At 37.6% G+C, this 13,228-nt stretch overlaps 1 pseudogene; it reads right to left on the minus strand.

The window, feature by feature from the left end:
* Positions 1-1,959: 1,959 nt before the first annotated feature.
* On the minus strand, positions 1,960-11,513 carry LOC138845935 (large ribosomal subunit protein uL3 pseudogene; annotated as a pseudogene).
* Between the last annotated feature and the right edge of the window lie 1,715 nt (positions 11,514-13,228).

Raw genomic sequence — 13,228 nt, forward strand, 5'->3', positions numbered from 1 at the left:
AGTCAGTTGACTGTGATACATGTTAGATATTTCAAATTTGATGCAATTTGTTTACATTTTCATAGTGCTGGGTTTTTTTTCTTTTTTTCTTCCAAACAGTAAGCAGTTGGATTTTTCACTAGATCCTTCTCTAAAGAGATTTATGACCTAACACCAAGTGGATCCGCTTCTGTTCCCAGGATCAGGTCTTCCTATTTGACTCTGTACCTTCCCCAGGACATCTGCTTTGGAGTTTCTATGCTGTTCACACCCTTGACCCTACTCTCCTAAGAAAATTTTATGGCCTGTATGTCACATTTCTGGCCTAGTCTCTCTTTGGAAATGGATAATCACATTTGTCCATTTTAATTTTATCTGTTATAGCACCTAAGGTTTACTTTTGGGCAGATGATGTCCCTGTGCTTCATAGATGTTGATTCAACCATCAGAGTACTCATATTTCCCCATTTTTGAATATTAGTGAGGTAGTGAGTAAGAAACTTATCCGACACTCTTTCTTGTTTGTAACACTGGGATTTGAACTCAGGGAGATTGACTTTAGTCTCTACTCTTAATGGCATGGGATGCTGTCACCCAATCATCCCACAGCCATCATTTTCTCTGAGAAACATTCTTTGTTCTCAGGCTGGGATAACTGTTTTGTTTTGTTTTCCACATGTGCTCTGACCATCCCTTGTGTTCATGCCCTGATATGGTACTTACCACTATGCTGTAATCACCAATCTCTTTATCAGTTTCCATAAACAAGTGGTGAGCTACTTGAGAGAAGGCACTGTTTTTTTTAATTTATTTTCTTCTTCACTCAATTACGGCATATGGGAAACCTTCAGTAAATATTGAAAGAATGGATGAAGTAGTTGGCTGGATCACATCTCTCTATATTCTGCTTCTGTAAATTGACTGGCTCATAGTAAAAACATTAAGTGCACACTTCGTTTAGAAGTCTCTTCCTGCTTTTGTAAGTATTTTATTTTGTTCTTGAACAGTATGCACCATATAAATGAAACCTTATTTAATCATCAGACATTTATTAAGTGTATATTATTTGTCCGATGCTATTCTAGGCCCTATTAGCATCTATGAACAAGACAGACAAAACCACTGTTCTTCAGAAGCTGGTTGGATTGTTTTGGCAGCATAATCTGCTAGGGAGTTTAGGAACCAGGGTGTATTACTATGCTGTTCTCTTGGGTTTAATACCTATAGAAGGAAGGTTAAGAAATCAGGGTTGGACAGAGGAGAAAACTGAACTATAGTGTAAGTCCCTCAATAGTCTGAGGTTAAAATGGTTTGCCACAGTTGTCTCAGTTGAAGTGGATAGGTGTAGACCCACCTGCCATGATGAATAATTGTATCTGAGCTCTCCCAAGAAGGGGTTGATCTTGGGAAAAGTGGTTATCTGCAGATGAGACATTCCTGAAGGGGCAGACAGCTGAAGGCTATCTGATGAGAGGAGGAGAATTTGATGGTACATCACCAGCTGCACTATATAACATGCTACATGCTGAATATCACATAGTTCCACTATAGTCATACTTTATTTCTTTTCACTGAAAAGTCACTTTTATTGAGTTCCAACCAGCTGCACAATCTGTTCCTAACATTAAACTCCTTCCTTCACAACTTGGTCTTTCTGAAGTGATTCCATGAAAGTCTTGCTTTCCTCTACAGTCTGGAAGTGGTGATGGCCAAACCTGGAGGTGGTGTTGATGAACTTAAGGTCAATCTTACAGACCTGCTGTTTGATCTGTATCTGTTGATACAGATACAGGGTGTTGATAGATACAGACCAAACAGCAGACGATCAGCATTTGATACTTGGTCCCCACCACACAGCATTTCAGCATGACAAAGTCATTGGTCACTTCATCATAATGGACAGAGTCATCCAGAAGGTTGATGCTTTTGTTGGACAGGTTATAGTTGGTAGAAACATTATTCTTGATCAGGTTGCTGTCCTTGATCAAGTAGCCCTGCCCAATCTTGCAAGTCTTCTTGCTGATTTATGTGTGTTGATGAAGTCTTTCTGTCCAGTCTGTGACACAGAGTAGGCTACTCCAGTCATTCTAGCGTTCAGTTCAGTCTCTCAGCTATGGTGCCTCGATCTCCATCACATGGGCTTTCTTCTGCCATAGAGGAAACAGGTACGTCTGGGTGTGGGTGATTATGCTGGCGACCCGGTATTATTTCCCTCATGTTCCATGCTGTTGAAGTCCTTCTTCAACTGCTCCTTCTGAAGTCATCCTACCATTTCTTGAAATGCTTGGTGAAGGACTTCTTTTTCAATTTATGCCAGTTCTTGTAAAAGTGCCTTTTGCACTCATCAATGATACACTTGGCAAAGATGGTCTTAAAGGTCTGTTGGCTTCAAGCAGCTTCCATGTAACCCATAATGCCTACAACCACCATGGGTGGTGTCTCCACAGTGGTCATACCTCCACAACTTCCTTCTGGTTCACCTTGAATCTGAGCATATCAAATATTCACAGATGTGAGTCATGTTGGTCTTGTAGCCCAGGAAGGCTGTGAGGTACACAGGCTTGGAAATTTACTTACCTGTGAGGTCTATTGCTGTGATTCTGAGGCATGAAGCCCAGGATCCCATGTCTGGGAACAGATAACTTCCAGTGAGATCCTGCTTCTAAATCTGCTGTGGAACCAATATAGTCATAATTAAAGAATATAAGCCCAAGCCCTGCATCTCTGTGTTTTTGTTGTTTATAGCAACAAATGTTATCCAAAAATGTCAGAGAAAGGTGATCAAGCTTATTATGTTTTGAGAAACAAGAGAGTATTTCAATGTTGATTATTATATAGAAAATTACAGATAATATAGAATAAATGTGATGAGTTAAATTATTAATAATAATTTATTATTTTAAACTGCAATTTTAAATAATTGGGTGCTTTCAATCTCTTTTTAAAGGTGGTATGGAAAGCATCACATTTCTATTAGTTGCAATCCCCTATATAATAATCAATATCATTCCTGGGACTAATATATACACATTGACCATTTGTACTGATATTTTTGGGACAAACCATTGTCAGTTTTTAATCACTCTTTAATCATCTGCTCAGGAGAGTGAAATGTTCCCATGTTTACATCTATCAGGAAATCTGTGCCCCTTCCTGAATTTACTTTGCTCCTTTCTTCCATTTTCCCATACCCTTTCTGCCTTATGTTCCACTTTCCCTTCCTCTCCAATTGTTTCTCTCTCCCTCTTTCTCACTCTCCCTACTCCAAAAAAACACACACAGCATTTATTGAACACATCATAGTGTCACCCTGTATTAAAAGTCACTAAGATGTGATTCTTGGCCTGCAGTTCTCAAAGGAAGTGATCTCTATCAGCGTGATGAAGCCGAAAATTTCAGCCTTGAATTCACCTGATCTCAAAGAACTTTCTCTTTAACAATGGCAAATCTCCATACACCAAAGACATTGATTCCCAAGATCATATTATCTTTGAATCATCAGAGAAAGAACTCAACCTTTCACCTGACTCAGTGCCAGAAATGAGATCTGAAGGAGTCCACAGGTATTCTTTGAGGACAAGAAGGGACGACTCACCTTCAGTTTCTCTTGTTAATCATCTTCCCTTTGACTGTGGTGACTGATGAGGTAAATTCCCTCAGCAAGCTGAGGCAATAGTTTCCAAAGGAAAGTAAGTTTTGTTTTGTATTTGCTCCTCCTCATCATCAAGCTGTGCTTACGTTCCCAGCCCCAATCTGCCCACAAACGGCCATCTGGCCCACAGCTGCTGTGTCCAGCTGGAAACACTGCTGCATGAACAGTCCAAGGGCTCCTTTTACTTCTTGTAAATGACAATCTCTGCGTTGTAGGTTGCCCCTCCCTTCAACTGGAAAGGCAACAACTGTCATTTTATTTAATTTTTCTTTTCATGCATGGTTGTTTACAATGGGAACACATATGTCAGGCATATGGCAGGCGAAATGGTGGGCTTAAACTTTGAGCATGACCAGTTGCATTTCATCGGCTCTAAGAGTACAGTTCTCAGGGAAAAGCTTAAAGGTTGAAGTGGCGAGGTTAGCGTTGTGGACTCCAGCCAGAAGCATGCTCATTTATTTGGTCAGGAGAGCCTGCTGGTTGAGTGCTAACGGTGCTAGAAAATAACCTTCCCTTTATCCTTTTTTTTTCCATTCTTTCCCTAACCAAGCTTGCTGATAAGATTAGGATTAACAATAATTAATGTTTATAGAGTGCTTATTATGTCCTTGGCACAGTGCTGAGTGGTTTGTAAGGATTATCTTATTAAATACTCTTGACCACCCTATGAAGTGGATATAAACATTACTCCAATCCAAAATTTCAAAATTGGAATTTCTAAGAAAGAAAGTCACTTGTCCGAGGCCACATAGCTTGTTCAGCACACTGCCCTGTGTTTGCTAAATGGTAGGATTATTGTCAACTGCTTGAGGACAGGAACTATGAATTGTCTAGCAACGGTAGTTCAATATCTGGCATAGAACCTCCCTCAGAGAAGATACTAAAAAATGATAGATATCAAATAAAAGTATAAAAATGCTTGCACTTTACAGTAGAAGGTTATTTGTTTTCTCCTCTAAAAACCATGAATCTCTCTAAGCAGCTTTACTGGAAGCTATCTACCCTTAGGGATATGGTAGAGAAAAATACCACCATTATGCTGATCACTCCTGGAACTATTATCACTCATACACAATCTGCCCCTTCTTGCTTTAAGACAGATTACAAATAACGTTGTCTTAAACCTGCCTTCAAATGTTCCTGGAGTCAGGTTGTTTACTGCTTTAACACACCCTCTGTGTTCCACCTATTCAGTCTTATCTATCTCCAAAATCCAGCGGATACGTTATCAACTCCAGAAAGGATTCACAGGTTCCTTGTTTCCCTTTTGTTCTTGTGGTGTTCAGACTCTTGAACATCAAAAGATAATGACAGAAACCCAGCAGATGATGTGTAGAAGCTGAGGGCTGAGAAGCTGAGTATAGAGAGCTTGGCACACAGACTCAGTTTTTTATTCTGGACAGTCCCTGGAATATTGGTTAACAATGACTCTTTGGTCCAGGCTTTGGGACCAGACTTTTGGTCTCATATCCTTCATGGCTGCCATACCATTCTTTCCTCAGCTTCTCGTCTGTAGGTGTCCAACTGTGATCATGATAAAGACACAGACTTATAATGGAACTATTTCCTCACATTGAAGTATTAAACAGTATTCTAACTGACATGTACACATTCAATCTGTTCCAGGTAGTTTACTTGCAAAATAGTATGAGTCTGGTAACCAAAGAGCAGGGCTAGTCTAAATTGAAACAGAATATATCAGTTTCTTAGGTTGGAATTTTAGGGCTCCTATGGAGGTCTTTCTTCCTCAATCATTTTCCCTTTTTGCTGCTTCCTAAAAATCCACTCAGTAATTCCATTTGGTTATACTTGGCTCTGTATATGGAGTCAAAATTTGATGCCCAAATATTTTATCTTTAGGAGCTTTCCTTCCAGGCAGTGTATTCATCTGGAAACTCAAGCTATTAGACTGGTTGTGAGTTTTGCTTTGTTCTCTTATTTGGCCCATTGCATGTTTAGAACTAGGGTCAGAGTAACCTCAAATTACCTGTTATTTGTTCAGAGCACCATAGCTGGCAAAATGGTTTTAGAGGCCCTCTCTTGGGCCTTAAACTTCCCTACAAGGGATAAGACTTTCAATTTATTTTGCAAATGAAGAAATCAAGACTTAAAGAGATGGAACTTCTGACCCAAGGTCTCCCAACTGGTAAATGAAAGGCTGTTGTGCTGTAGTTCCCCATGCTTTTCCTAGCATATATTTCCCATTCTTCACACTCACTCATGCAGTGTAAACCGCATCGGAATTACCTGGGGTCTTATTAAGATCATCAGTGTCAAAGCTGCACCCTAACTGATTCTAGGTTCACTGGAATGGGTGGGGCCTCGCCTGGTATTTTTTATATTCTTTATTTCTATTATATGAACCAATAATCTGTAATTTATTTTCATGGTACCACAAGTAATACAAATATTAGTGATTTCTTTGTAGCAGTTATTAAGAAGACAGACTAATTAAACCATTGAATCCCTGGAGAAGTCAATTTTCTGTGGATAAATAGGCTTTAAATTCCTATTTTCTGTTATTCCAGCAGACAGTTTTCTTGACAGACTGCATACAGCCCCAGGAAAAATTAAAGGTTAAGGTTATCTCTTAACTTGCCAACTGTTGGTATTTGACATTCTGTTTGTGCTCCTCCAATTGCTCTGCCATGGAAATAGTATTTATAAGAGCTATCACCAGCTCACTTTAATATCTCACCCGCTGCCTGGAGGCAGAATGTTAACTAGTTTACAGTTTATCCTTTCTTAGATTTATGGTGAAAACACATTTTCCAATGAACACATTCCTGTCTTTCTCTGGGGTTCCAGGATAACACTTCAGATGTGATCAGTGGCTTAGACCCAGAGCACAATCTGCTAGCTCCAGCACAGTTTGCTAAGCAGTACAGGCAAGTTTGCAGAGCCTCCCCCAGTGCAGGTTCCTTCAAGCTCACCTGAAATTGAGTCTAATTACTTTTTCAGGTATCTCATTTTGAGTACAAGGATGAGATCAATTCTCTGCTCTGGGTCTTTAGTGGAAGGTGACTCTGCTGCGAAAATTATAGGGAAAAGTAAAGGGAGGGAAAAATGGAGAGAGAGGCCGGCGCTGCGGCTCACTAGGCTAATCCTCTGCCTGCGGCGCCAACACACTGGGTTCTAGTCCCGGTTGGGGCACTGGATTCTGTCCCGGTTGCTCGTCTTCCAGGCCAGCTCTCTGCTGTGGCCCGGGAGTGCAGTGGAGGATGGCCCAAGTACTTGGAACCTGCATGTGCATGGGAGACCAAGAGGAAGCACCTGGTTTCTGGCTTTGGATCGGCGCAGCATGCTGGCCATATGGCTATTTGGGGGGTGAACCAACAGAAGGAAGACCTTTCTCTCTGTCTCCCTCTCTCTCACTGTCTAACTCTGCCTGTCAAAAAAAAAAAAAAAAAAAAAGAGAGAGAATTCTGAGTAGTTAAAACTCAGTGAATGTGAGACTTCCATTAATCAGAACTCCAATTTTAGTAGGAAGAAATAAACCTTGACAAGACTACTTTTTTTTTTTTTTTGCAAAGGCAATTATAAAAAATTAAAACAAAATAAAAAACTTTCCTGATTATGTCATGGGTACTGTTAGATTGTAAGTTAGGGAGGTTCTTTATTCATCTTTACTCCTTTTTAACTAACACTCTGCCTGAAATACATTCAGACTTAATACATTTGGGTTCTTTTGTTTGTTTGTTACTACATTAATTTTTTATTTCTATCACCTAAACATATAGTTATTTTTTTTGTTATAATTTAAATTTTTAAAACCATCAAGTCAATGATATTTTCATGTCTTAAAATGAAAAATTGTCAAATGAATTTTGACAATTCTGAAATTTTTTATTTCTAAATAATATAAGAATACTGGATTTTCTTCACTTGTAGATTTTATAGATTATTAATCAACTTAGTGTTAACTTTAGAGATTATCTCATGGCCTATTTTGGTAGTTGATGATTTAAGTTATGTGTAATCTTTATGTTTAATCTCCATTCCCCCAACTTTTTAGTCTCTATCCTTTGAATATAACTGTTGCACAACTTGGTTAAATGAATAAATCATTTACCTTATTACATCTAAGTTTCTTTGCTACTAAGCCAGATAATGTACGATGATTATGTTTTCTTTATTACATGCTTTGCTTTTTTCCTCAGGTTAACTACCTGTTTTATGCTTATTTCTTTTTATTTATTAAAATTCCTATTAAATTTTCAATCATGCCTTTAAAATACAACACAGTTTCAATATTTTTTCACATATGTTGATATATGTATCATATGTACCAAGTAGTTTCTTAGTTCCTTGTTGATGTTTTTCTCTTAGATGCCTCATCCTTGCTCAGATCTGGATGACCTGTTCTATAGAAATGGCTCAGTTGCTATCATTCTGATTGCGCTAAGAAGCCCTTGCAAAGGTCCCTAAAGATCCGCTCCTCTTGGTGCTCCTGCTTTTGTGCATTCTCGTCCTCTCGGGTGCAGTCTGAAATTATTCACTCCATCTAACAAATCACACATGGCAGAAGTGATGGGATATCTCTTTCTGAATCAAGGTTATGGTTTCTAAACTGGGAACTTTGCGGTCACTGGTCTTTCCCCCTCTCTGTTTCAGTTTCTCAGTTCGGCAGTGATGTTGACAGACTTAATGTAGCAGTCATCTGCTAATATGAGCCTACAGGCTGCCTCCATGCCCATCCCAATTTAGACTTAAGACTGCGGTCCTGGCACCCTATCTTCTATCTTGACTCACCTACTTATTTGTTCAAGAAAATTACTGCTAAGGAGGAATGGGAAGGTAAGTTTTGGTTTTTTTGTGTTGGATCTTCTCTGAACCCAGATATTCTAACACTGACAACACTGGGCTTTAGGATATTTGATATTACTCCAGTCAAAATGCCAGGTAAAACTTGACATTGAGACAGTGCATGCACACACATGGGAATGACATATAAGTGATGGTGCACTCTGACTGGGTGGTTCCTATGATAGATACTATAATGTGCCATCCAGTTCCCCTTCAGGAATGAAACACTCAGTACCAGTTGTGGGAGCAACTACTGGATGACAGCCTTCAGCAGAGATCTCTCTGCACTGGGCTGAAAAAAATTGCCACACAATACTCATATCCCCTTCCAGGAAAAACCCACAATCAATGACTGATTAACTCTGGATGTATGGGCCTATCTTCTTCCTTCAGTTAGGGATGATTCTGAAGGGAAATTCCAACTCCAAAAGTTACAGCTCTTCACTAAGACTTTACCACATCTCAGTTGTTCTCTTCAATCCTGCTCATTCATTCTGCTCTACAAATGCTGAGTCCAGGTGCACTCCCTAATATGTGTCCTGCAGACTCTTCTTATTTGCATAACAGCTTTTGCATGACAACTTGTAACAGTGTTCTAGCTTGTACAGAGACAATATTTTCAGTAAACCATGGGTGACTAGCTGGGTACCCTGAGTGATATCAATCTGGAGTTCCATGCCCTTCAGTTTGAGAATATTTATGTGAATGACATTTTTGGTAATTTCCTTTCCATCGTTTTCTTTCCTTTTCTGGATATCCTTAATTAAATATTTGATAGTCTTTATTTAGCTTTTTGCCTTATATTTTTTCTTTTATATATTATGCTTTTTAAATCTTGTACATATGTTATGTTGAGAATTTCCTTGACCTATTTTCAATATCTTACTAATTTTATATTTAGCTATCATATATTAATTTCCAACTGATTTTAGGTACTTCGTTTATTTTCCTCTTCTCTATCTCTTTCCTTCTATCTTTGGGTTTCTCATCTTTTTTCCTGTAATCTTTTTATTTCGTGGATACAATATCCTCTTTTATCTCCTGGAGTTGACTTGTAGTTGATTGTTCCATGTGTCCAGGTAGAGTTGAAGTTATAAATAAACACTAGACAGAGACTGTAAATATACCAGAAAGCTAAGGCTTTATTCTGTGGATAGTATGAGAATCAAATAATGTAATTTAAATATGGTCCTATTATAGAGGCTACAACATAGTAACTGTTCAGGAATTAATAGAAGAAAGGGGAGAAGAAAAATTCTTTTTAATAGTTCAGGTGAGTGAGCAATATGTTTAGTTACAGAGTGTCATTGGATATAAAATAAATGGAAGGATTAGAGGCTTATTAAGATAGGTATCTATTAGTCTTATTCAATTAATTATATTGTTCTTTTCTTACAGGCAGAGAAGAGTCCTCATATAAATTGATTATATGAATTTTTCAAATTATAGCAGAATTGTGGTCATTATTCATTGTCTCTTATACCTTGGAGTAGCTTTATATTCTATAGCATTAAAGTATCATTGACATTATATTTTACTTTAATACCTCTAGAGCATTTGAAGTCTGATTTCCTTTTGGGTAAATGTGTAAACACAAAATCACATATAAATTGTTTTAGGATGGATAATTGAAAATTAAGTGCACAATTTCCTCCTTCCCTTCTTCCCTTCCTTCCTTCCTTCCATCCTTCCTTCCCACCTTCCACTCTTAATTCTCTCCTTCTTCCAATCTACCCAACAACCTTTCTCTCCTCATTAATTAGTTGAGTAGCTGTCATGTTGCAGCTACCAGGTAAGCTACAAAATTCTCTGTTCTGTTAGCTTCAGACCTGGGAAGAGATTCTACCACAAACTTGATTTTAGAGACTAAATTTATACATATTATCTATTATAATCCAAAGTAGAATCCTGTAGTTTGTTGACATCTATGTTCAGCTGGTAAGGTTCCTCATGCATGCCCTTGGATTGTTGTGCATTGTCTATTCCCTCTATATCCATGCCCTTCATTTCTACACAAATGTGAGTGAGCTCTTGGTAGGGAAGAGACAAACTTTCCATGTTAAATCTTTCTTGTTCCTCAGGTTCTGGTTCCCTGGGTGCTCTCATTATCATAAACATAATTATTCACATGAAGATTGCTAAAATAAAAATAATCAATAAACAAAACATGTCACCATGTTGTTTTATTCCCTGTTACATTTCAGAGCAGAATTATATTTCATTCAAACACCGCTAGATCGTTCATAGTCCAATTTCCTTCTGGTAAATGCATAAAGAAACACAAAACCGAAGAAAAATTGCTAAGAATATTTGAAGAGGAAATTTCATCAAACAGTGTAATGATGCAAACTCAAGGAAGGAATAGGTGGGACTCAGATTGGGTGAGGTGGAGACACGATTAAAACATCTTTTCCCACTGGGGCATCTGAAAAAAATTACTAATCCTCTCTGAGCACTACACACTGATTGTAGTAAAACAGGCATAATAACATCTTTCTCTATAACCCTGGACCGCAGGAGCATAAATTGAATAACATATGGGAAAGCAATTTGAACTACTTGGACATCAGGAGCGACTGACCTAAGGCATGGTTTTATGATTTTCTCTTTGAAATTTGGCATTTCAAATGGTGACCTAAAAGACATTATTTGAAGTTAAAAGCATTAACATACTGCATTTATGATGATCTTTTAATTGCAAGAACCTAAAGTCATATAAAACATCATGTTTGGATAACCATTAAAAATAAATTCGGATTTTTTTTTTAAATTAAAGCAGTTGCTATACTTTATTAGTCAGGAGAGGCTAGGCTAATGCTGTGGTAACAAACAACCCCATATTTTCACTGATTTAATACCTTGAGCTATTTCTCACTAACACAAAATCTGGTAGAAATCCAGGCAGCTCTCCAGGGTAGCTGCCAGAGCAGTGATTCAGCACTCCATGCTTCCTCAGTCCTGTGGCTTTACCAGTGCAAGATAAGAATTTCTCCTTGATTGCTGGCATTGCTGGTGGACGGACTGGAGAATCATGAAGTGCTTTCCAAGGTCTCTGCCTGGAAGTGCCACATCCCATTCTGTTATACATTATTGTATTTAATTAGTCAACATTAGACAAATATCCCTCCCCACCCCCAAATGCTAAGAAGTTTAGTCTCCATATACCCAGAATGGAAAGGTGATTTGAATATTGAGCAGAAATAATGTCTATAATAATGATGTCTGCAGTACTTACATGGTTGGAACTTGCTTCCCATTCCATGGATCATAGGTCTAACAATGATAAAGATGAAAAGAAATCAGCCCTAACAATTCATTAAGCAGGAAGGATGATTAAGCCTTTATGGAGTAGAACCCAGAGCTTCCAGCTGCTGGTTCAGCACTTTTACTCCAGTAGCATTCCCCAAGTGCTTTCCTCGGAAGTTTAATAGGTTTCTTTCCTAGGCAAGGTTGATTGCACTATTAAATTAATTCATCAACAAGGTTAACATTGGGATCAAGAAGGATAAATAGGTTCATTTGTAGAAGAACTTCTTAGAGACTTTAAAGTAATACAATACACTATGACTGTTTTGGTGCTAGAATATTAAGTAATTATTTGTCACTCTTAAGTACACAAAGCATCCCCTCATTCCTAATATTTATTATTTTTAGAGTATCATATAAGTGAAGCTCTTCAGGAAATGCCATATTTCACATTGTATTTGTAAAATTACTTTTTTAAACTGACATACAGGAATTGAGTATGTATCCATGTGTTGAACAATGTGATATTTCAATACATGTATACATTGTATATTTTTTAACAAAATAAGCATATCTATCTCCTCAACTACATATCTTTTTGTTATAAGAATATTCTCAAAATTTTTTCTTCTTTTTTTGAAATATGCCGTATGTTATGGCTATCTATAATCTTTCTTCAATGCAATAGAACAAGAGAACTTGTTTGTCTGATATAATTATAGCTTAGTGTCCATTGAAACAACCTTTTTGCAATTCTCCCTCTATTCTCCTCCATTCTTTTCAGCATCTGGAAGGCACTATTCTATTCCTAGCTACTATAGGACCAACTTTTTTTTTTTTTTAGATTCTGTATATCAATGAGACCATGCATTGTCTATCTTTCTGTTTCTGGCTTATTTAACTTACATAATGACCTTCAGTTCTACCCATGTATTCACAAATGACAGAATTTCAGCATTTTGAAGGCCGAATGGTATTCTTTTGTGTATATTTGCAACATTTTCTTTATACATTCATTGGTTGATGGGCACTAGAGTTGTTCCCAATTATTTTGAATATTGATGTCATTAACATGGGAGTACATTTCTCTCTTTTTATTTTCTTTGAAGTTATATTCAGTAGTGGGATTTAAGGGTTAAAGTAAGAGTTCAATTTTTAATTTTTTAAAAATTTTTTTTAGTAAATATAAATTTTCAAAATACAGTTAATGGATTACAATGGCTCCCCCCCCATTATTTCCCTCCCACTCACACCCTCCCATCTCCCGCTCCCTCTCCCCTTCCATTCACATCAAGATTCATTTTCAATTATCTTTATATACAGAAGATCAATTCAGTATATATTAAGTAAAGATTTCATCAATTTGCACCTACACAGAAACACAAAGTGTAAAATACTGTTTCAGTACTGGTTATAGCATTACTTCACATTGGACAACACATTAAGGACAGATTCCACATGAGAAGTAAGTACACAGTGACTCCTGTTGTTGACTTAACAATTTGACACTCTTGTTTATGGCGTCAGTAATCTCCCTAGGCTCTA

This window comes from Oryctolagus cuniculus, chromosome 1 (genome assembly GCF_051225735.1).
Source record: "Oryctolagus cuniculus isolate XC-2025 breed Fujian yellow rabbit chromosome 1, ASM5122573v1, whole genome shotgun sequence".
Taxonomy (NCBI): domain Eukaryota; kingdom Metazoa; phylum Chordata; class Mammalia; order Lagomorpha; family Leporidae; genus Oryctolagus; species Oryctolagus cuniculus.